Below are 22,151 nucleotides of genomic sequence, written 5' to 3' on the forward strand. Positions count from 1 at the left end.
CCCCACACCCCTCTGCTCCACCCCATCCACCCCACACCCCTCGGCTCCAACCCACCCACCCCACACCCCTCTGCCTTGGGGCTCCAAGGGCAACCTCCTCTTGCCCTGGCTATAGCAATCTAAGGAGGGAGGAAAGAGAGGGGCGGGAGACTGCCCTGGGTGGGGCAGGAGTGGCCAGGGGATATAATGCTCCCCCATGAGGGCATCCTGGTCCCCACGGACCCCCAGGGCTGTCTCCCTGGTTCTTCTCTCCACTCATCTCCCCTCGATGACGTTCTCCCACCCCGGCCATTCCCACAGCTTTCCCACCGCCAGTTTCCAGTCTGGAAGAAACTGGTGACGTCTGCTACACAAGGTGAGCTTTCTCCTGGGCCACCTGCCCTTCCCGTGCCACCCCACTCTCCTTCATTTTGAAAAACAAATTGTACTAAGATACAAGCCAGCAATGGGATGGGAAGAAATGTCTAGACCGGTACTGGCTGCATCAGAACGGAAGCGCGCCCAGTCTAGACCGTCCCTCCACCCCCTGCCCGTGCTCGGGGCAGACGGGTCTCAATGCCAGGCTTCCCAGCGCCCGGCAGGACTGGAGCGGGGGGCACTCAGGGTCAGACTCCCGCTCAGCTCTGCGGAGAGGTGTGCCTGCTGCAGAGGCACCGTAGGGCGGGTGCCAGCAGGACCTGGAAACATGACGGCAGTTTTGTTTTGACTTTTGCAAAGAGGCAAACAGAACCAGGGCATGTGAGAACAGAGTGAAAAGAGACAGGGGTGAGGTCTGAGAAACCACCAAGGAAAGACTGACTGCGGTGGGCCCAGAGCCAGCAGAGGCCGGGGGGGAGGGACCCTGCCCAGCCAGCAGCCCCAAGGAGCTCAGGTGATGATTAAATGAGTCACCGCCCTAGGATAAGCGGGAGACAGGCCTCCTCGCACAGTGCAAAGCAGACAAGTCCCCCGAACCCTCCACCACCACCTCCCTAGGTCACCTCAGGCCCCAAGGAGAGGGTGCACCCGCCTCGCTTTCCCGGGAGGCTTGCCTCTTCGATCCTTGGACGGTTCAGACTTCTAGGCATCCTCTCAAAGGCTCGGTCAGGTGACCTCTGAGAGGCTCCAGGCCCTCTTCAGAGCCCACCCCAAGGCCCCCGCCTGGCTGAGAGTCGCCCTGAGCCCTGGGCCAGTCCAGCATATCCCCTCTCTCGACAGATGCAGCAGCGAAGGGCCAGGGGGCAAAGGCCTTGCTCAAAGCTGCACAGCGAGCATGTCCCGCCTGCCTCTCCGAGGCGGATGGGACGTCAGGGAGGAGTGCCACAGAGGACCGTGAGGGCGGCCCCGACTCCTGGACCCCCTCACTCGTCCCAGGGCGCCATGGAGACTGCACAGGGAGCACAGCCATGTGGCCTCGCACAGGGGCCCTCTGTGGACAAAGGGCGACCGGCCGTGGGGAAGGGACAAGGAGAGTCACGACAAAACCGGCACAGGGAGGGCCGGCCGCGGGCGCTGCGCCCCTTTCTCCCACGTGCTCTAGAGGAGGAGGGAAGGCCGTGGTGCCCAGGCTTGGTGGAGGCTGTGTGGCCCCTGTCACTTGTGTCCAAGGAGAGGACCGGATCCTAAGGCCACTGGCCCCCACTCGGCCTCTCCGAGATTAAATGTTCCCAGTTTGGAGTCAGGATTTCTGGCTCCACAGTGGCCGGCCCGGCCTGTGGACCGTGGGCTCCCCAGGCCTGTCACGGCTCTCTCCCCAACCACGGAGAACAGAGGCGCTCCCCCCGCCGGCGGGTGATTTACGGCCTCTCCAGCCACCCTGCCCAAGGCTGCAGGCCCAGCAGATATTTTCCACTGCCTCAGCAGAGCTCGGACGGCAAGGGGGGCCTGGGCCGAGCCCCAGCTTCCCATCTCCTGAGCGCGCAGACAGGCCAGAGGCCCAGGCCAAACATCTGGGCCTGGGAACCAGCACTCCATCACCGGAGGGTGAGACAAAGCCTGGGCCCCACAGCCAGGCCTCCCAGCCCCGCGATTCACAGCAGGCCCTTCCCACTTCCGCTCTCCCCTTTCTCCCCATGACAACATCTTGAATGAGTGCCTCTGCTGGCAAGCCCAAGCACTCTGGGGTTCTCTGCCCGGACGCGGCTCCCACGCTCAGCTGTACACACAGCGCTTGGACAAGCTGCCGAGAGCGTGTGTGGTGCTAGACGTGAAACCCAAACCTCCGGCCCACACAGATGTCCTCAGAGGCCGAGCTCCCAACAGGTGGGACCCGCCGGCGCAACTGGTGAGGTGCCCCTGCCTCCCTCAGCACCAGGCCCGTCCCCAGCAGCCTCCGGACAAGCCAGACTTTCCTGTCGGTCAGGAGCACCTGAGGGTACGGACGAGCTGTGCTGTGGCTTCTCTACACCATTTAAGATGGGAAAAGTCTCTCTAGGGAGAAAAACTCAAACTAAGCTTTCTGCTTCCAGCCAAGATGGAGTAATAGGGACAGCTTCCCACCTGAAACCACTAAATAACCAGACAAAATATCTCAAACAATGGTTTTCAAGACACTGAACATCAGGCAACAAACAGACAGTGGTCCCTGGGAGACAGAAACAAGTCCCAGAATGCCCTAGGCGGCAAGGCCAGGAGGGGGACCTTCCAGAACCTGGTGGGTTCCGTGACCTGAGGAGATGAAGCGGAGTCCGGGGAGGCAGGGCAGCTAGAGTGTGCATGACCAAGTGCCAGAGAGAGCTGAACTGAGACAGAGCGGAGATCTGCGAGGTCTCCCTGGAGTACTGCAGAGTGTGGTCAGCATCTGCAGTTGCCAGGGGCCAGGGAAGAGCCAGCCGAAGGACTGAGAGAACGGTGCCCAGGGCACCCAGGGCCAGTGCCTATTCTCGCCAGCCTGGCTGGAGAGCCCCAGAAGTCACAGGGCATTGGGTAGGGAACTCTAGGATTTTGCCTCAATAGCAAGAAATAATGAGCCCTGAGCTCTGGCCCCATCTAACTAATCTTAATGGCAAGATTAAATGTTCCCAGTAAATCAGCCATGTCACAGAGAAAGGTCAAGAGTACTTACAGGGCTTTGGCCAGTGTGGCTCAGTGGGTTGGATGTCATCCCTTGCACAGAAAGGTTGCCAGTTAGTTCCGGGTCAGAACATGGCCTGGGTTGGGGACTCTATCCCCAGTAAGAGATGTGCAGGAGGCAGTGGATCGCAGAGATGGATGTTTCTCTCCTCCTCTCCCTTTCTCTCTCTTTAACAATTAATTTTAAAATCTTTTTTTAAAAAAGAATATTTATAGAAAACAAAAAATAGTCAACACCCAATAAGACAAAATTTACAATGTCTAGCATCCATCAAAGATTATCAGGCATGCAGAAAGGGGGGCGGGCGGAGGGCAGGAAAATACAACCCCTAATGAGGAAATTAATCAAGGTGGGCCAGAGCTGACACAGATGTTAGAATTTACAGACAAGAGCCTTAAAATATTTATTATTATTATATTCCAAATGTTCAACAATTAAGTGGAGACACAGAAGATATAAAAAGACCCAATCAAACTTCTGGAAATGTAAAACACAATGGTACAACTTCAAACTGACTAATATACGTGTAATTGGAGTCCCCAAAGGAGAAATGGGGAAGGGAGGTGGAAAGAAGAAATATTTGAGAAAATAATGGCTAAGGATGTCCTAAATTTGATGAAAACTGCAAATGTAAAGAAAATGTTAAAAGTAATCAGAACAAAGATGATTACCTGAGAATCATTTAGGAGGGAGTTTATCAAGAAGCTAATGTCAGAACTTCAAAAACATAAAGTAAAACTGGAGGATTTGGTTTAACCTTTGAAAGACAATCAATGTGATTCATCATATTACCATATCTGACATCAAGAACAAGACAAGTATGTCTGCTCTATAGCCAGTAAAACAAGGCAAAATAAGTAAATAAGACACCCAAATTGTAAAAAAAGAAACTGTCTTTATTCTCAGATGATGTGAATATTTACATACAAAATCCAATCAAATTTACAAAATAGAATATAAGAACAATACACAAAAATCAATTATATTCTTAATACTAGCAGATTGAAATTTTAAACTACCACTTATAATAGCTTCAAAAAGCATAAAATATTTCAGGATAAATCTGAAAAATATGTACAATACCTGTACACTAAAAACTAAAACACTGCTGAGAGAATTTAAATACTTTGTGGATTAAAGTACTCAATTTTATTAAGGTGTCAATTCTCTAAATTTATCTATATTCATGACAATCTCAATCAAAATATTTAAGGCTTTTGAAAAAATTTTCAAACTGAGTATAAAATCATATGAAAATTCAAAGGATTAAAATAGTCAAAGCAACTTAAAAAAAAAAACAAAGTTGGAGAGCTAACACTACCTGATTTCAAGACTTATTATAAAGCTCAGTAACCAAAAAGTATGGTGTTGGTGTCAACACAGACAAATATATCAAAGGAACAAAATAGAAAGTCCCAGAGGTAGGCCCACATTTATTTGGAAAAGAGAATCCTATATAATAAAAGAGAACATGTAAATTGACCATCCCTCCGCTACACTCACCAGCCAATCAGGAGTGAGTATGCAAATTAACTTGCCAAAGATGGAGAATTAATTTGCATATGCAGGGGTCAAGCGCCCTGGGAGGCGACGGCGGCCCTGGGCTCCCAGGACCATTGCTGACCCTGGAAGGTGAGGTCAGCTGTGCCAAGCCACGCCCGCGGGCTCCCGGGAACTTAGCCGGCAGAGAGCAGAGCGGGAGAGCGGGTGGAAAGCGGGAGGTTTGGAGGACTTGGCAGAGCAGGAGGCCTCTGGACATAGAGCAGAGTGAGAGAGGGTAGCTTGGAGGGCATGGCTCCCTCTATCACCCCAGCTTCCCCATCACAGCTGTGGAAACTGACAGCAGGGAAGAGGAAGTCCCACCCCCACAGAATCAGCCAGAATCAGCCGTTGGTCAAATAGCCAGGACTCTCATTCACCTGCATCTCAGACCGTGACAGTAGAGAGGTGGGACACCTGTTGATACAACGTAGCTCTGCAGCCGAAAGATGCCGGCGTTATCGACAGCGTTATCGACAGAAAATGTCTTCAGAGCAGCGTGCATCTGATCCTGCAACAGGATGTATCTGAACACCGCTACTGGAAAAACGTCGCTCTGATGCCGAAAAACACTGGCATCATCGTCAGAAAATGTCTAAAGACCAGCGTGCCTTTGAAGTTGAAAGAAGGCGGTGGCGACGACAGAATATGTCTAGAGAACAGTCATCAACAAGTACTACCAATATTGCTAGGAACTGCCTTCTCAGCAAAAACGGAGTACATGAGGATATAATCCTCGAACATAGTTGTGGTGGAATGACTGTTCAATGTGAATTTTGCCTCTCACTAAATTTCTCTGATGAAAATCCATCCGATGGGAAATTTACTCGATGTTGTAGCAAAGGGAAAGTCTGTCCAAATGATATACATTTTCCAGATTACCCGGCATATTTAAAAAGAGTAATGACAAACGAAGATTCTGACAGTAAAAGTTTCATGGAAAATATTTGTTCTATAAATAGTTCTTTTGCTTTTGCTTCCATGGGTGCTAATATTGCATTGCCATCAGGATATGGGCCATACTGTTTTAGAATACACGGACAAGTTTATCACCAACTGGAACTTTACATCCTGCGGATGGTGTTTCTTGGAAGTTTGCTCAACTCTATATTTTGGATACAACCGAAGCTACAAGTAAAAGATTAGCAATTCCAGAAAACCAGGGCTGCTCAGAAAGACTCATAATCAACATCAACAACCTCATGCATGAAATAAATTAATTAACAAAATCTTACAGGATGCTACATGAGGTAGAAAAGGAAGCCCAATCTGAAGCAGCAGCAAAAGGTATTGCTCCCACAGAAGTAACAAGGGCAATTAAATACAATCGTAACAGTGACCCAGGTAGATATAATTCTCCCCATGTAACCGAGGTTGCTGTCATATTCAGAAACGAAGATGGAGAACCTCCTTTTGAAAGGGACTTGCTCATTCATTGTAAACCAGATCCCAATAATCCAAATGCCACTAAAATGAAACAAATCAATATCCTGTTTCCTACATTAGATGCAATGACATATCCTATTCTTTTTCCACATGGTGAAAAAGGCTGGGGAATAGATTTTGCATTAAGACGCAGAGACAACAGGGTAACCAACAATAATATTAGACAAAATGTAAGGACACGAGTCACACAAATGCAGTATTATGGATTTCATCTCTCTGTGCGGGACACATTCAATCCTATTTTAAATGCAGGAAAATTAACTCAACAGTTTATCGTGGATTCATATTCAAAAATAAAGGCCAGTTGGATAAATTTCATCAAAGCAAACCAATCTAAGTTGAAAGCTGAAAAATATAGTGGTTTGATGGGTTATCTCAAATCTAGATCTGAAAATGACAATGTGCCGTTTGGTAAAATGATAATACTTCCATCATCTTCGGAGGGTAGTCCCAGAAATATGCAGCAGCGATATCAGGATGCTATGGTAATTGTAAAGAAGTATGGCAAGCCCGATTTATTCATAACCATGACATGCAACCCCAAATGGGCAGATATTGCAAACAATTTACAACGCTGGCAAAAAAGTTGAAAACAGACCTGACTTGGTAGCCAGAGTTTTTAATATTGAGCTGAATGCTCTTTTAAATGATATCTGTCAATTCCATTTTTTTGGCAAAGTAATAGCTAAAATTCATGTCATTGAATTTCAGAAACGCAGACTGCCTCATGCTCACATGTTATTGATATTAGATAGTGAGTCCAAATTATGTTCCTCTAATTAATTCCCTTTCAATGTGCATGAATTTCGTGCACCAGACCTCTAGATTTTTTTATAAAGGTGTAAAAGCAACTGGTGCAGAAAGAATAATCTTTGCAACAAAAGGTATTGGAGCAACGAGACAGCTCTATGTAAATACCAGTAAATAAGTAAGTTTGACCCGTACTTTGTACTATATGTATTAACACATTAACTCAATATGGATCATGGACCTAAATGTAAAACCTAAAACGTGAATACTTCTAAAGAGAAAACATAGAAGAAAATCTTTGTGACCTTGGTTTAGCAAAGGTTTCTTAGATACAATACCAAAACCATGATCTATAAAAGAAAAAATTGATAATATGGAGTTCAGTACATTAAAATCTTTTATTCTACAACTAGAGGCCCAGGGCACGAATTCGTGCACGGGTGGGGTCCCTTGGCCTGGCCAGCGATTGGGGCCATCTCGGCCAGTCCCGATCAGGGGGATCAGGGCTGGCTGGCCGGGGTGGGGGGTGTGGTGGGATGTGGTGGGGGAAGGACCAGGGGAGGTTGGCCAGCCTGGGGGGGGTGGGATGGGGGGGAAGGACCACGGGAGGTTGGCCAGCTGCAGGAGGTTGGCTGTGGGAGCACACTGACCACCAGGGCAGCTCCTGCGTTGAGTGTCTGCCCCCTGTTGGTCAGTGCACATCATGGCTACCAGCTGGTCGTCTGGTCGTCTGGTCATAACAGTCACTTAGGCTTTTATATATATAGATAGACACTGTTAAGTGAATGGAAAGATAAGCCACAGACTGGAAGAAAATATTTGCAAAGCATATACCTGATAAAGGACTTGCATCCAGAAAATATCAAGAATTTTCAACACTGAATAATTTAAAAAACAATCAATCCAAGGTTGAAAAAAAAAAGCACAAGTTGTTCAGACACTTTACCAAAGATGATATGCAGATGGCAATGGAGCATGCCAGAGAAGAACAGGAAAATGCACATTAAAACTACAATGAAGTACCACTATGTGCTTATTAAAATAGCTAAAATTCAAAGTTGACCATTCCAAGTATTAGCAAGGATGTGGTGGAACTGGAACTCTCATATACTGCTAGTGGGAATATAAAATGGTACAATCCTCTCTGGTAAACAATTTTGCAGTTTCTTAAAAAGTCAATCATACCACCCTCTGGACCCAGATACACCTACCAAATGGGCCACACATTCCACTCCTCAGTGTTTACCCAAGAGAAAAGAACACCTATGCCCATACAATGACTTGCACAGAAATGTTCACAGCAGCCTTATTTGTAACAGCCCAAAACTGGCAACAACCCCAATATCCATCCACAGGCATCTGAATAAACGAATTATGCTCTATCCATATGATGGAATACTATTCAGCAACAAAAACGGAATGGGCTATAGATATGTGGATAAGTCTCAGAATAGTTGTGCTGAGTAAAAGATGTACAGTTCCTTTAACTTAGAAAATACAAGCTAATCTACAGTGAGAGAAAGCAGGTCAGTGGTTGCTTAGGGAAGGTGAGGGGGTTGGAGGGGCAGATTCCCAAGGAGGAACTTCTGGGGATGATGGAGATGTTCGCTATTTTGTTCTGGAGATGGTTTACATACATAAGTCAAAACTCACCAAATTTTACATTTAAAAAGCTCCCTGAGCATGGAGAGCACTGGTAAACACACCAGGGAAAGCCGGGGGCGCCCACCACTGGGGCTGAGGGGCCACAGACAACGCAGGAATGCAGGCCTGAGGCTGAGGTGGCTTTAACTTTCTTCTTTTAAAATCTTTTTTCATAATTATTTAACAAATGATCTGTGTTTTTTTAAAGAAAGTCAAGTATACTAATAATTTTAGAACACTTACATACAAATGTGTTTTTAGAAAAATTACTTATGATAGTGAAAAAAACCTTTATGTCCTAAAGAGAGGAATCAAAGAACACATTCCGACAGAGCTTAAAGCAAATGCTTACCACAAAGTATTAAGTGAAAATTATAGGAAGCAAACTATAAACCATACAATCTCAAATCTGTCAAATATGGGGAGGGGGAATAAATATTAACACGTGGAGTGCGGGTGAATTTCCCGCCAAAATATAAGATGGCTCTGTCTTTTGGTTTTGTTCCATCCACCAAAAGGGTGGATTACAAACAAATATTTGGTAATACGCAGTTACAATCGGCCCGAGTTTACACGTTTCCCGCACTCCACCGCAAATCTATATGAACCGAGTTAAAGACGGCTCCCGACTTTCCCGCACTCCAAGTGTTAATAAAAGGTGAAGACTACAATTAAGTTGACCAAAAATAACAGAACACGTTTTTTAATCCAGGAGAACAAAGCTGTTACTGTCCTCTCTGGGTTAGATGATCCCTAAGTGCAATGACAATGGGGCTAGGTCAGTCCGGGCAGGGGGCTTCCTGCTCCGCATTCCTCCCACAGACGGCCCACATGGGCTGGTGGGGGGGGGGGGTGCCTGGCTTGTGGGAGCCACGTGACCATCAGCCTCCTGAAGTCCTGTGTCTCTTCTCTGACCACCTTTGAACAGGTCAAAGGACTGGAGAGGAGGACCACCATCCTGGCTTGTGGGAACCAGGCTTGGCAAAGGCCCCTCCGGAGCAGGCAGGGAAGAGGGGCGCTGGGTCATCCCCTGGGGCCCAGGGCAGCCTCTGGTGGCCTGGAGATAAGGCACCGTAGGTAGATACTCAATCAGCACTTTCTAGAAACTCGCCCTGCTGGTGGTTGCTGCCTTCCTCGGCCAGGGACAGAGCACAGAAGTGTCCAGGTCTGGGGAGCAGGGGTCTGCCCTGCCACGGCATCTGCAGCAGACTGGGTGTCTAAGGCCCAGCAGGATGGTGACTGGCTTAAACCAGAAGCACGGAAGCGCGTGCTAAGAGAATTAGGATTCGGGTTCACTGGAGTCCCAGTGAGTCGCTAATGTGAGTCTATCCCACAATCTGAGCATAAACCACAGGGGTGGCAGAGCCATCCTTGGGACTCACAGAGCCTCCCCTTCAGGGCACCCGGCTCTCATAAAGGCCCTCTGCAGACTGCTCCCCTGGAGGTTCCAGAAATGCCTCACTCTGACCATCGTTTTCCTTGGCCGCCCTTCCTCCCCTGCCCCTCCGTGGAGATCCAGTTTTGCTCCTCTCTGGGGGAGGCCCTCCTGGCTACTCAGACACACATCTGGTTAAATAAATGAGCCACTGCCCGAGGCCCAGACCCCAGCTCTTCATTACTCGGACCCAGGACTCTGTGATCCCTAATAGCTGCCGGGAAGAGCCTGGTAAAAAATGCACTGTGAAGTGGGAAACTTATCCGCCTGGGCCAGGAAAACAGACAATTCCTGCTCCGGGCCAACATCCCTAGGTAGCTGCCTTCTGAGGTCACGCTGGCCAATTCATGACTTTCCGACAGTGGCCTCCCAGCCAGGCATGGAGGGGAACAAAGGAAGATGCACATTCTCGAAACCTGCTGGGATGTCGGAGGCCTTCAGCTGCTAAGCAAGTTAGCAAGGTGTGCACCTGCGGCAGGGAGCTAAGTGCCAGGCACAGGCCAGCTGTTCAGCGAGTGCTGGCTGATTGACTGATGGATTGCACGAGGAATCCCTTCTGATGGCAAGTGCCACGCGGTTTCAAATGCAAGGCCCAGGAAAGGTCTGAGATTGCCGCCTGCTGTGAGAATGACTGCGCAGCATGCGGCCCCAGCTCGAAGAGGAAGCCCATGCGGGTCCTGTGTGTCAGGGCACGGGGGCGGAGGTGGGGGGGGGCCGTGCTGGATCACTCCCTGCGGCGGGGCTGCCCTGTGCACCACAGGATGTGGAACAGCATCCTGGCCTCTCCCCACTGGATGCCAGTAGCAACCTCACAGTTGTGACAACCAAAGATGTCTCCAGACATCGCCAGATGTCCCCGGGGAACAAACAGCCCTGGCTGAGAATCAAGCTGTCTGCAGGCCTTGCCTGGGGCAAACCAGCTGCTCCCAGGGTGGCACTCGGGAAGCCACCTGCAGGAGAGGGTCCTGGGAGGTGTCCGCAGATCTGGCTCGGCTCAGGGCTCTGCCTCCAGTGCCTAGGCCAGCGGTTCTCAACCTGTGGGTCGCGACCCCTTTGGCGGTCGAACGACCCTTTCACAGGGGTCGTCTAAAACCATCCTGCATATCAGATATTTACATTACGATTCATAACAGTAGCAACATTACAGTTATGAAGTAGCAACGAAAATAATTTTATGGTTGGGTCACAACATGAGGAACTGTATTTAAAGGGCCAGAAGGTTGAGAACCACTGGAACATGGAGATTGCCCAGTGTCTCTGAGACTAGTTCACCCACCTGCAAAACGAGGCCGAGTTCTACAAGCGGCTTGCAGGCCCTAGGCACGCAGAAGGCACTCAATAACGCTTTACATGGACTTGCGCCTAGCTGCTCTGAAACCTCAAGCGAGCATCTTCAATCTCTCAAAAGCTGGGAAGATTCTGCTGGAAATCCACTAAGGCCTACCTAACCAGGGCCTCAAAACAGCTGTCCAAACACTTGGCTAAGTTATTCCACTTTTCTATTCTAAGGAAATAATCTGAATTTCAGGTAAACATTTACACACAAAAATGTCTACTCCAGCGTTACCTACAGTAACAAAACTGGAAACAATCGAAATGTCCAAGGATGTAAAGAAAGTAAAACAAAATATGACAGAGGCAAAGAAATATTATGTAGCCAATTTTTAAAAATCACATAAAATTATTCACTAATAGCATAGAAAATGTTCATAGTGAATTAACAGTTACAAGACTGTACATAATGTAACTCCAATTCTGTGAGGAAATATAGAGCAAAATATCATTTCACACAAAATAACAGAGAGAAAGAGACTGAGAGACAATTTAATAAAGTTTCCCTCTTTATGCTTTTCCCTATTTTGCAATTTTTTGGTAAAAAAAAATAGCATGTCTTAGTTTTAAGCATGAAGAAAAATATTTTGTTGTTTTTCATATTTTCACATCAGAAGAGAAAATTTATTTGCTTAAATCACCGAGTTTTAAACCAGTGATGGCGAACCTTTTGAGCTCGGCGTGTCAGCATTTTGAAAAACCCTAACTTAACTCTGGTGCCGTGTCACATATAGAAATTTTTTGATCTTTGCAACCACAGTAAAACAAAGACTTATATTTTTGACATTTATTTTATATATTTAAATGCCATTTAACAAAGAAAAATCAACCAAAAAAATGAGTTCGCGTGTCAGAGGTGTCATAGGTTCGCCATCACTGTTTTAAACCATAGTCCAGACCTTGAACACAGAGCCCTCAAGCCAAGCAAAGAAGAGGATGTTTACACCTAAGGAAACGAAACCCAAGGAAACAAACAGAAGGAAGAGGGACTTTGGGCAGCCTTGAGGCGAGCAGGGCTGGCAGGGGGACCGTGAGAGCCAGGCTTGTCCGCTGCTGCTCCGCATGCCTGTGTGCGGGCCGGGCAGTGGTCAGGCAGCCCGTGGGGGACAGATGGTGCTCACTCAGGCAGCCACTCCGTGAGGATGCGAGGAGATGCTGGTGCTGGGCCGTGGTCCGAGAGCTTGACTCTCACTGCTGAAGTCATGGTCAACAGGACGCACACCAGGTCAGTCAGGACCCTCAGGCCCTGCAAACCAAGGCTTCCAGTTACATCTACAAAGGACGCCACTCCTCCTTCCGGGCCTTCCGGGCCTGCCACTGACCGCCCACTCACGGTGTCCTGAAGGTGGGCCGTGGTGGCAGTGAGGGACCACGGGGCCTCGTCTGTGCTGGGCATAGCAGCTGGGTTGGGCGCCTGGGCCTGAGGGGCTGGACCTAGAGAAGGAAGAGGCACCGGCACCCAGTGTTGCACACCAGGGACCGGGAGGAGATGGAGATGCCACCAGCCTGCATCCACTTCCCCTGGGGCTCCCAGTGCTGGGGAGCAGCCGGGCAGTGTGCCCTCATCTGCTTTACACGTTGCTCACAGGAATGTGGACCGAGCAGAGGGCCTGAGCACACGTGGGCAGCCAGGAAAACTGCCTTCGGATCAGCGCAGTCCCTGGATGGCCACCCTCTGAACCAACCGCACAGTGGAAGGGACGCATCCACAGGTCCCAAGTTCAAACATATGAAAGTGCTGTTTCATGCTCTCTTGAAGTCCTTGCTCCAAACATATGAAAGTGCTGTTTCATGCTCTCTTGAAGTCCTTGCTCACATGTACTTGAAAGATTAACATAAAGTTAAGAGTCCGCCATCCGAGCCCTAACCCTAGCCCACGCCTCCAAGGCGGCAGGACTTCAGTGATGGGAAGGCCCCCATTCCAGAGCCTCATCAATGCTAACACACACCCGTAAGACTCCTCTGAGCTGCGCGAGGGCCTCGGAGAGAAGCCTGTGTGTCCTGAGGTTCCAGCTTCCTCGGAGAGAAGCCTGCGTGTCCTGAGGTTCCAGCTTCCCCACCCCCCCAGGCTCTTTCTTGCCTCCTCACTCAGGAGACTCCAGTCACAGTAAGGAGGTCGAGTCACAGTAAGGAGGTCGCACTCCTGAAATATGCGGACACCAGGCCAGCACAGGGAGTGTGATGTGAGCTGGGGTCGGGGGTCAGCCAGGACTGCAGAGCGCGGGAGCCACCGGCTGGCCTCAGGGTGGGCAGGGCAGGCTCCCAGCAGCTCTGAGGCTTGAGGCCACCCCAGCTCCTGCGGGCAGGCGCCGGCTCCTGCCACCCCACTCTCACTCCTGCCAGTCTAATTCCTTCCTACCCTTAGGGAACCCAGGTAGGTCCTCGAGTTGAACCTCAGTGTGGGTCAAACTGCCCAAAGACCTGCTCAAACTGTGAAACCCCACCTGGACCCAAAGAGGGCCCGGATTCTGGCCACCTCAGCCATGAAGCCATGAAACAGCCACCACGCTCCCAGCACAGGCAGCTCTTCCACAGGGACAGGAAAGAGCCACCCTAGGACCCTCAGGCCAGGACAGGACACATAACTAAGGTGCAGATTTCAAAGGCTGACGACTCTGGTTTCTCAGGGCCTGAAGGCTGCCTTTCACAGAAAGCCGGTGGCTGCCAGCACCCCTCCCAGTCCTGGCCACGGCCTCATGATGGAGAGCAGCCAGTCTGTGTGCTCCAACCTCCGCGGCACAACTGACCAGCCGCTGCAAGGCTCGGTCCTCGGAGGCCAGTCCTGGCTGGCCACCAGCTATAGATGCAAAAACCGCAAAGGAACATCCCAGGAAGAAAACACATACCCGATCGCTGCCCCCTAAACACCCTAGACAAACTGCAGACCTCGGGGCCCACTCCACAGGAGCTCTGGTTCAGGAGGGCTCGGCGGGGCCTGGGAATCTGCGTTTCAACGAGCTTCCCAACCAGGGGCCCAGGCAACTCGGAGACGCCTGAGGCCCATTCTCGGCTCTTCCCCGGTAACTCACTCCCAGTTCTGACTTCATTCTCTGCTACTTCTCTTTTTTGTATAAGTGCCTCGTAGAAGAAAAAAATCTTCTAATTCATAAAGGGACCTGGTAGTTAAAAGTCTTACTGATATATGCATATATCCACATAAATAAACATGTCCCATGTCCCACTTAACACACTGCGGACCAGTAGTTTTATTGCTGGCTTTACCCAGTGGCCAGATAAGTTTCTATTGAACGAGTACAAAAAACGTTTTACATGAATGTTAAAGGCACGCTTTAAAATTAAATACCCATTGCATTTTGAAGTTATGTATTACATGTTCTTACAAGCTAATATCTTTTTAAAGTATGATACTTTGTAAAACACTGTGTAATATGAAGCGAGAATTCTCGTGATCCGTCTGCAATGTGTTTTACCAGGAAGAGTTACCCCTCACACTCTATTACGTACGCGCCCATAGATGAAGACATCTGCATGACGCCTGGCCCCTCCCCCCTGCTCCATGCCCCCGTCATCATACTGAAAACTCCTGGCTGCGGAACTGCTGAGTCAGATTTCCTCTTTCCCTATGAAACGGGCAACGCACGCACACCCTCAGCCCATGAACACAGAGACGTCCCCTCACCTTGATCTCCGCAGACAGCGAGGGTCGGCCCTAAATACACTGTCACTGCCTGACACATGGATCACCGCGGCACCACTGTCTGAATGATGTGCCTTCAACCTGTCATCGGACGGCAATGACCTCAATTTTTGCAGAAGTGAAGTCAAAACTCCACCCTTATCTCCAGAGATCCAAGACATATGTATGTGTCAGCTCTCCCTTCCACTGTCTGTAGCCTTCAGGACGGTCTGAGAAGGCCAGAGGGCCGAGTGCTCTCCGCCCCCTCCCATGTCCCCAAGTGCAGCCCATCCAGGCCCCCCTGTGAGCACAGGGCTAGCTAAGGAGAGTGACTGGCAGGGGAGGTGGGCATACCCTTCGAGGTGCCTCCCTACACTGTCCCCAGAGCAGAGGCAATGGCCAGGCCCCACACTTCCTCCGGACTCTAGTCCTCACACCCTGATTCTCAGAGAGGCTGCGAGGGCAGGGCGGCTGGCTCCAGGGCTCTGAAGCTGGGGAACCTGAGAGACCACGTCTGCCAGCCCCTCCTTCCACAGAGAGATGAAGCAACTCGCACAGGTCACCCAGCTCCGAGTGAGTGGTCTCGCTCTCCCTGAGGGTAACCCCCTGGGTTCAGGCTCAGTTCTCTCCAGAGTGCTTCATCCATCACTGCTAGGCTCTTCCTCAGCTTTTCCCAGGGGAACAGCCTGAAAGGATGCCATCTATAAGCAAGTCTGCCCAGCGGGTATGGCAGGATGTGGGGGTCAGGGAGGCCTGCCCAACTTTCTAGCCCACCGCCACCTTCCTAGGCAGGGACCAATGAGTGACTGGCTCCAGGATGGTCTTAACCAGCCAACGACAAAGATGAGGGCGGGGGCATCGAGTCCCTTCGCCCTCGTGCCAGGGGCAGCCATCCTCATCTTTCAAGCCTTCCTTCACTCCCAACATGGCGCTGGTTCAGTCCCAGGGGACATGGTGCCTGGAGGGTCAGGTTGGAATTATTGACATGCCTTTGTGACCTCCCCAGACACTGCTTGGTGAGACTTCTGTCCCGGCCTCTGAGCCCCTGCTTGGGGAATGGAAGATTCTCAAAGAATCAGCAAATGAAGAGCTGGTTCCCGGCCCCCGAGGTCTGCTTGCGCTGCAAGCCCTTGCATCCTCATCTCCCCAATCGCAGGTTTGAAAATATGGACTTGTTTCTTTTTCTTAGCTCCCAACATAATGAATGAGTTTAAATATTAGAAGTTGAAATTATTAAGTAAATCATTTCACCTGCAAAGCTTCTATTTGCATAACATTAATTCATGATGGCAGCTGAAACAAATTCATCACATTCTGTATATTAGAAGCTGATTTATGCAGGAATTGAAAAAAAATCATGAGCTCAAAATTATGTTGACATGATGTGGGTGCTCAATAGAGAAAGATTTTTCTCGTTCTTTTCCTTTTTTTTTTTTTTAAATCATCCAAACAACTGAATTATGGTGAGAAGGATCAGGATTTGAGAAGAGGAAGCGGGCGAGGGACTGGCACCCAGGAAGATGAATAACGCTCCGTCTCACGTGTGTGGCGGGCTCTCGGTGCGCGTACACACGCTCTCCAGTTATGAATGTCAAGTATGCCAAAGATACTCTGGCAAATCATTACCATTCATCACCACTAACCGCCATTAAATTTCAATCAATTCAACTTAGCACAAGTGTACTTGAGCGGCCCTTACAGTTCCTTCTAAATGTGGCTCAAAAGTCGAGCTGACTTATTGCATTGTCCACCACACAAAGCAGCATTGCTAAGCACCGGCGTGGACCCGGACCGATGCGCTTTTCACATCCTGGGCATTCAGAGATCTTTCTTTTTCTGAGCGCTGAGAGTTCTCCAATCCCTACAGGTCAAGTCGAATGGGGGTGGGGGTGGGGAAGGGGTTACTATTTTGAGAAACCACCATTCCTTCTCTGCCTTTGGGTGTAGACAAGGCGAAAAGAGGCCTGTGAGTCCGTCTGTGATCCCTCACAGGAAGTTTCTGACGCTGGGTAACGTGGCCCCCTGTCTCCCGGCTCTGGTGAAAGGCTCTCAATTCACTCTGCAAACTCTGAGCTAAACTCGAAGCCCCTGCTCCGGGGTAGAGGGAGAGCGAGCGTGTAGAAAAGGGAAGGGGAGTTGAAAGGGGACAGGAGTCCTGCAGTCCACGGGGGTGGGAGCACCCTTTGGAAAAGGCGCCTCTCCCAGGTGGGTGCAGGCTCGCAGGGACGCTGGGACCACGCTCGGGTCTCTCCCTGGCGACAAAGGCAGTGGCATCGCAGCTTCAGGTCTGGCTTGCTGGCTTTCTTTCCGACTCGCCCCACTCGCCAGAGGAGGGCCGGGGGCGGGGGGACAATGTGGCCATTGTTCAGCCACAGACCAGGCAGCAGGCAGGTGGGAGGAACGCAGCGCTGCACTGGGCACCAGGGCACCTAGTCCAGGGGACGTGGGCATGGTCCCCAAGGGCTGGGCACCCACCTCCTCTAGGAACTCCAGGGCCAGTCCTGGGGGTGGGGGGTGATGGGAGAGAACGCTGGAAGGAGAGCAGGAAGGAGAGAGAGGAGCGAGAAAGGAAAGACACACAGGAGGGGGGAGCAGAGGGAGAAAAACAACATGGGGGAGAGAAATAAAAAGATACAAAAGGAAACAGGAGATAGAGGTGAAGAGGGAAGAGGAATAGTAGGGGAGAGAGAAAAAAACAGAGAGAAGGAGGGGAAGGAGGAGGAGGGGAGGATAAAGAAAGAATTCATGGAGGAGCGAGAAGAAGAAAAGAGTAGAGGGAGAGAGACTGACAGACAGATGGACAATAGAATGCACCATCGGCTGCCAGGAAGCCTCTGCAAAGAGCAAGAGTTCACCCTGTTTCACAGAGGGAAGCCGCTCCAAACCCAGCCGAGTCAGCAAAGCATAATCACACCAGGGGCTTTGCTTAATTACAGGTTTGAGAGCGAGGGCTGGAGCAAGGGAGATACTTAACTGTGTCCCAGGGAAGGCCCCAGCACTCAGATGGTCTGTGTGGTTGGAGAACACAAAGACCCCACCAACACACACACACACACACACACACACACACACACACACCCTTTGAGCAGGATCCTGGACGGCCAGGCAGGGGTCTGCCGCGTGTAGACTCGGGCTGGCTGGAACAGCCATGGGGGGATGGGGCTGTAATGTTCAGTTGGGACAGGAGTCCCTGGCTGAGGCGTCCTGGTCAGCAGTGAGGCCCCAGCGTGGGGAGGCCCTGCCTCTGCCTGCAGCAGGGCCACCCGCCCTCCCCACCCCCCACTCGCTGGGGAGGCCAGGGGCCTTCCCCCAAGGGGGGAAATCAATCCCGTGCTAATGAATAAAAAGTCCCCTTTATTTCACTATGTTTTTGGTTCATTAAATTTTCCACAGATTTGCAGAGAAGAAAACATAATCAATAAACCCTGACAAAAGTGAACGTGTGAAAAAGGTCTGAGAATGGAAAAGCAAGATAAAAGTGATATCCGATCACAGATTTCAGCCATGACCAGCTGAGGCCGCTGAGGAATCTCAATGGACCATCACCCTTTTGGGCTTCCCTTCCCTTTGCTGGAACTCCTCATTCAAGACAATAGTAAATGCACTACAACTTTTTTCTTATGCTAATGCATGAAACCCGGCACTCAGTTAAGACGCTCTTCCCTGCAACCTGGTTTTTTAACCACACACATGCGCACACACAAAGCCACATTCACTTACTCAACGTAAACCAAAATCACAAAGACGGTTTACTATGTACTCTCTGGTCACATCTTAAATAAGTTATTTTCCCCCACTTGTATAAAAGAAACTAGAATCAGAACAACACAGGATTGTTGAGGACGCTTTTGTTGACGAAGAAACTGAGAAAATAAGATGCTAACCACGCAGAAAGTATGCAGTTATGGTTGTCGGACTTTCCCACAGCTTTAAACATAGATTATGAAGGGTAAGGATGTATCCGTCACCCTCAGCATCTACAAACAACGATCAGTGATTTGTTTTCTTAAAGCCTTTCTCTGCCACAGCAAATGCTCAAATTCATTTCAGAGAAAATGAGTCACATTGAACCTGGAGTCCTGCACTTATTTGAAAAGCAGGAAGCGGTCGCTCTACACCAAAGGGCACACCAAACGCTGCTGTCCACCGAGGAGCAGGCGGGGCAGCTCCCTCCGGTGCTGTTTGGCAGCCACAAGCCTGTCCCCTGAAAATGCTGTGCACTCTGCTGTCTGGGACCCTCGCCTCGCCCGCCTCGCTGCACTTTCTGGAACCTGAGAACAGTTCTTCTCTTTGGCATTCCTCACGTGTTTCATTGGTCCCTGCCTCTGCCGCTTACTGAAAAGAAGAAAGGGGACTGCTTCCCTGGGGTTCCTTTTCAAAGGGCCCTGGCCCCGCGGGAACAGCTGCAGCTGTCCACCCCAGGGCCCCCGAGGGCCACCTGGTGCACCTGCCCGGAGGCCCTCGTACCAGGACCCAGGCCCTGGCACAGGTAGAAACCACCCCCCAACCTAAAGCAGCGAGGCTGGTTGGCATCATGAGTGAGCAACACTCGGTGAAAGAAAGCCCTGCGGAACACACTTCCACCAGGAAAAGACCGGCTGCCTCCCCGAGAGTGCACACGACGGAGGGCTCGGGTGTTGACCTTTCATAAGCCAGCCACATGTGCAGGGGTCACACAGGCTTTCAAAGTGCACAGGACAACCCCCAGGTCCCAGCTAAAGGGGATTGCTGGCATCTGTGAGGTGAAGTGCTCCCCCCCCCACCAGGCCCTGATGGATGAAGGGTGTTTATTAGGCAAATATCCAATTTTGTCCGCCTGCTGCGGAATCCCCTGCTTTGCTAATCCAGTCCTAGGGGCTACACTGTGTACAGGGCACTTGTGGGAGTACAAAAAGCATGAAGTATTTGTGTATTTTTCAGTCTGCAGAGCAAACAAGCCAGCTTCAGCACACAGCTCCCAAGCCCCCGGAAGCCCGGCAGCCAGCCGCTGGCCTGTAGCCCTGTGGTCCCCTCTTGTGGGCTGGAGCATCCCTGGGGCAGTGGAGTGGCCTCCGCCCTAAGGCTGTTGGGCCAGAGGGGCCTAGTCTACCTCTCACACACACACACTTCAAGGGGGGCAGGCCAAGAGCCCCCCGCAAGGCCGGGGAGCCTGGGAGGCTCCATGGAAGGAGGCCGACCCTTGTGTCAAATCCCCAGAACAATTCCCACGGAAGGTGAAAACATCTCTCACAGCCCCGCCTCGTTCCTCAGTGAGCCGGCCCTGGTTTGGGAGAGTGCCTCTCCTCTCCTTCTCATGCGCATCTACTGACTTAGAAAACAGACAGGTCTGGCCACACTCTCCCCGGAGGCCGGACCAAGGGAGGGCTGTTCACTGGAGGGCTGTCTCCTGGGCCCCGGGCTCCCGGCCCAGAATGGGACCTTCCTGCATTAGTTTACATCCCCCAGAACCACGAAACCTCACGAAAGTAGCCTATTTCTCAAAGCAGAGGAGAAATACAAAGCCACCCTAAATATTTCAAAATATAACCAAATTTGAAACTCTCAGAGAAGTGACAACTGTCCCCGTCTGGGTTGGAGTGGAATTTAAATCTGGGAGAGAACATCTCCACAATTTCCTGTAACCCTCAGCCGCAGGAGGGAGCGGCTGCAAGTCTAGGAAAACGAAAGCAAGAAAGATGAAGAGGAGCAAGGAGGGAGGTCAGAGGCCCCAGAAGAGAGGCCCGGACAAGGCGCATCTGGGGTTCCAGATCCTGGGTCTAGATTGCCCCAGGCAGGCCCGGAGCTGGGACAGCGTCCAGAGCATCAGAACTCCCAGCAGGCGGCTCAGCCAGGGTGCTCCCCTCCCCTGAGGGACCAGCCTAGGGAGCCGCACAGTGAATCTCCTCCAGGCCGCTCCCAGCTCCCAGGCCCCGCCGGCCTGCAGGACGCCCGGGAGAGGGAGGAGACCTGCCAGCCTAGGTAAGGAAATGGGCGCGGAGGGGCCTTGTAGGTGAGGTGGCGCAAACAAACAAACTTCATCGGGGACTTGTGAGGAGCCTGCGTATCGCCCTGCCTTCGACCGCTGTATATTTAGGAATTCACAGTTCATTTACTTTACTTTTTGGCACCGAGCCCCCTGAGCATGCAAATAAAATATATTCTTGAACAATATTTTATGCCGCTTGCGAGGGAAACGTTTACTTTCAAATTCTCCAACATCCCCAGAGCCTCGTCTGCAAACAGCATGTGAGCGTTTTACAACTGCGCCCTTTATCTGAAGCTGTCGGGATTAAACCTCACGCCGCGGGGGCGGGGGCGGGGCCGGTCCGGGCTGCGGCCACCGGCGCGAAGCCCCGGCGGGAGGCGCTGCACCCCGCGCGCTGCTGGGCGGGAGAGCCGAGCAGCGACTGCGACCCCCGCGGCCTGCACCCGACGCTGGGGAAAGGCCCGCAGTTCCGGTCGGATCAACTCTGAGAGCTACACAAGAATCATACAAAAGAGAGAGCACCCGAGGGGGACCCAAGGCCCGCCGGCGCCTCCGCCGCGGGTCACCAGGGTGCGGCGCGCGGCTCCATCCCCAGCTACTCGCGCCGTAAAAGTCGGGTTTCCTAGGAAATGACAGCAATTCCTGCCGAGCTGAAAAGGCGCCGAGTTGGGTGGACTTCAGCTCCCCGACTCGGCGGGAGTGCGCGCGCGCACGCACACACACACACACACACACACACACACAGCACACGCTCCTTCCTCCTCCCTCCCCACACCCCCCCCGCCCCCATCCAGGGAAAACGCTCCCCTCCCTAAACCCTTAATAGGATTGGCGCCCAACTCTCTCCGCGCCTCTCCCCATCCATCACACACAGATCAAGTTCCGTAGTGGGATTTTTCTAATTCCTCATCAAATATACTTGTTGAGAGATTGGCTCGGAGGGTCGGGTACAGGGCAGGGGGGATGAGTGGGGGCGGGATGAAAGTGAGGGTGGGGGGACCCCGAGGACCCGGCCAGGGATTACATGCGGATCCCTACGGGAAGTCCAGCGGCTCTCGGGGCGGAGTGCTGGAGGAGGATGAGGAGTAGGAGGAGGAGGATGAGGAGGAGGAGGAAGAGGAGGAGGAGAACAGCCTAGGAAGAAGGGAGAGAGACACTCAACCGAGGGGGAGGGGGCCTAATGCCTGATGATGTGGGAGTAAGGAGGGGAGGCAGAATAGAAAGGCAGGGCTCCGGGACTGCCCCCGCCAAGAAATTCAGTTACAAGTACATGAATGGGATTGCTTCAGCTCCCCGCACTAGAAGACTCACTTGAGGGCGCAATTACACTAGTCACCTCTCGGGGTTTCCT

Source organism: Myotis lucifugus, unplaced genomic scaffold (assembly GCF_000147115.1).
Source record: "Myotis lucifugus unplaced genomic scaffold, Myoluc2.0 scaffold_247, whole genome shotgun sequence".
Classification (NCBI taxonomy): Eukaryota; Metazoa; Chordata; class Mammalia; order Chiroptera; family Vespertilionidae; genus Myotis; species Myotis lucifugus.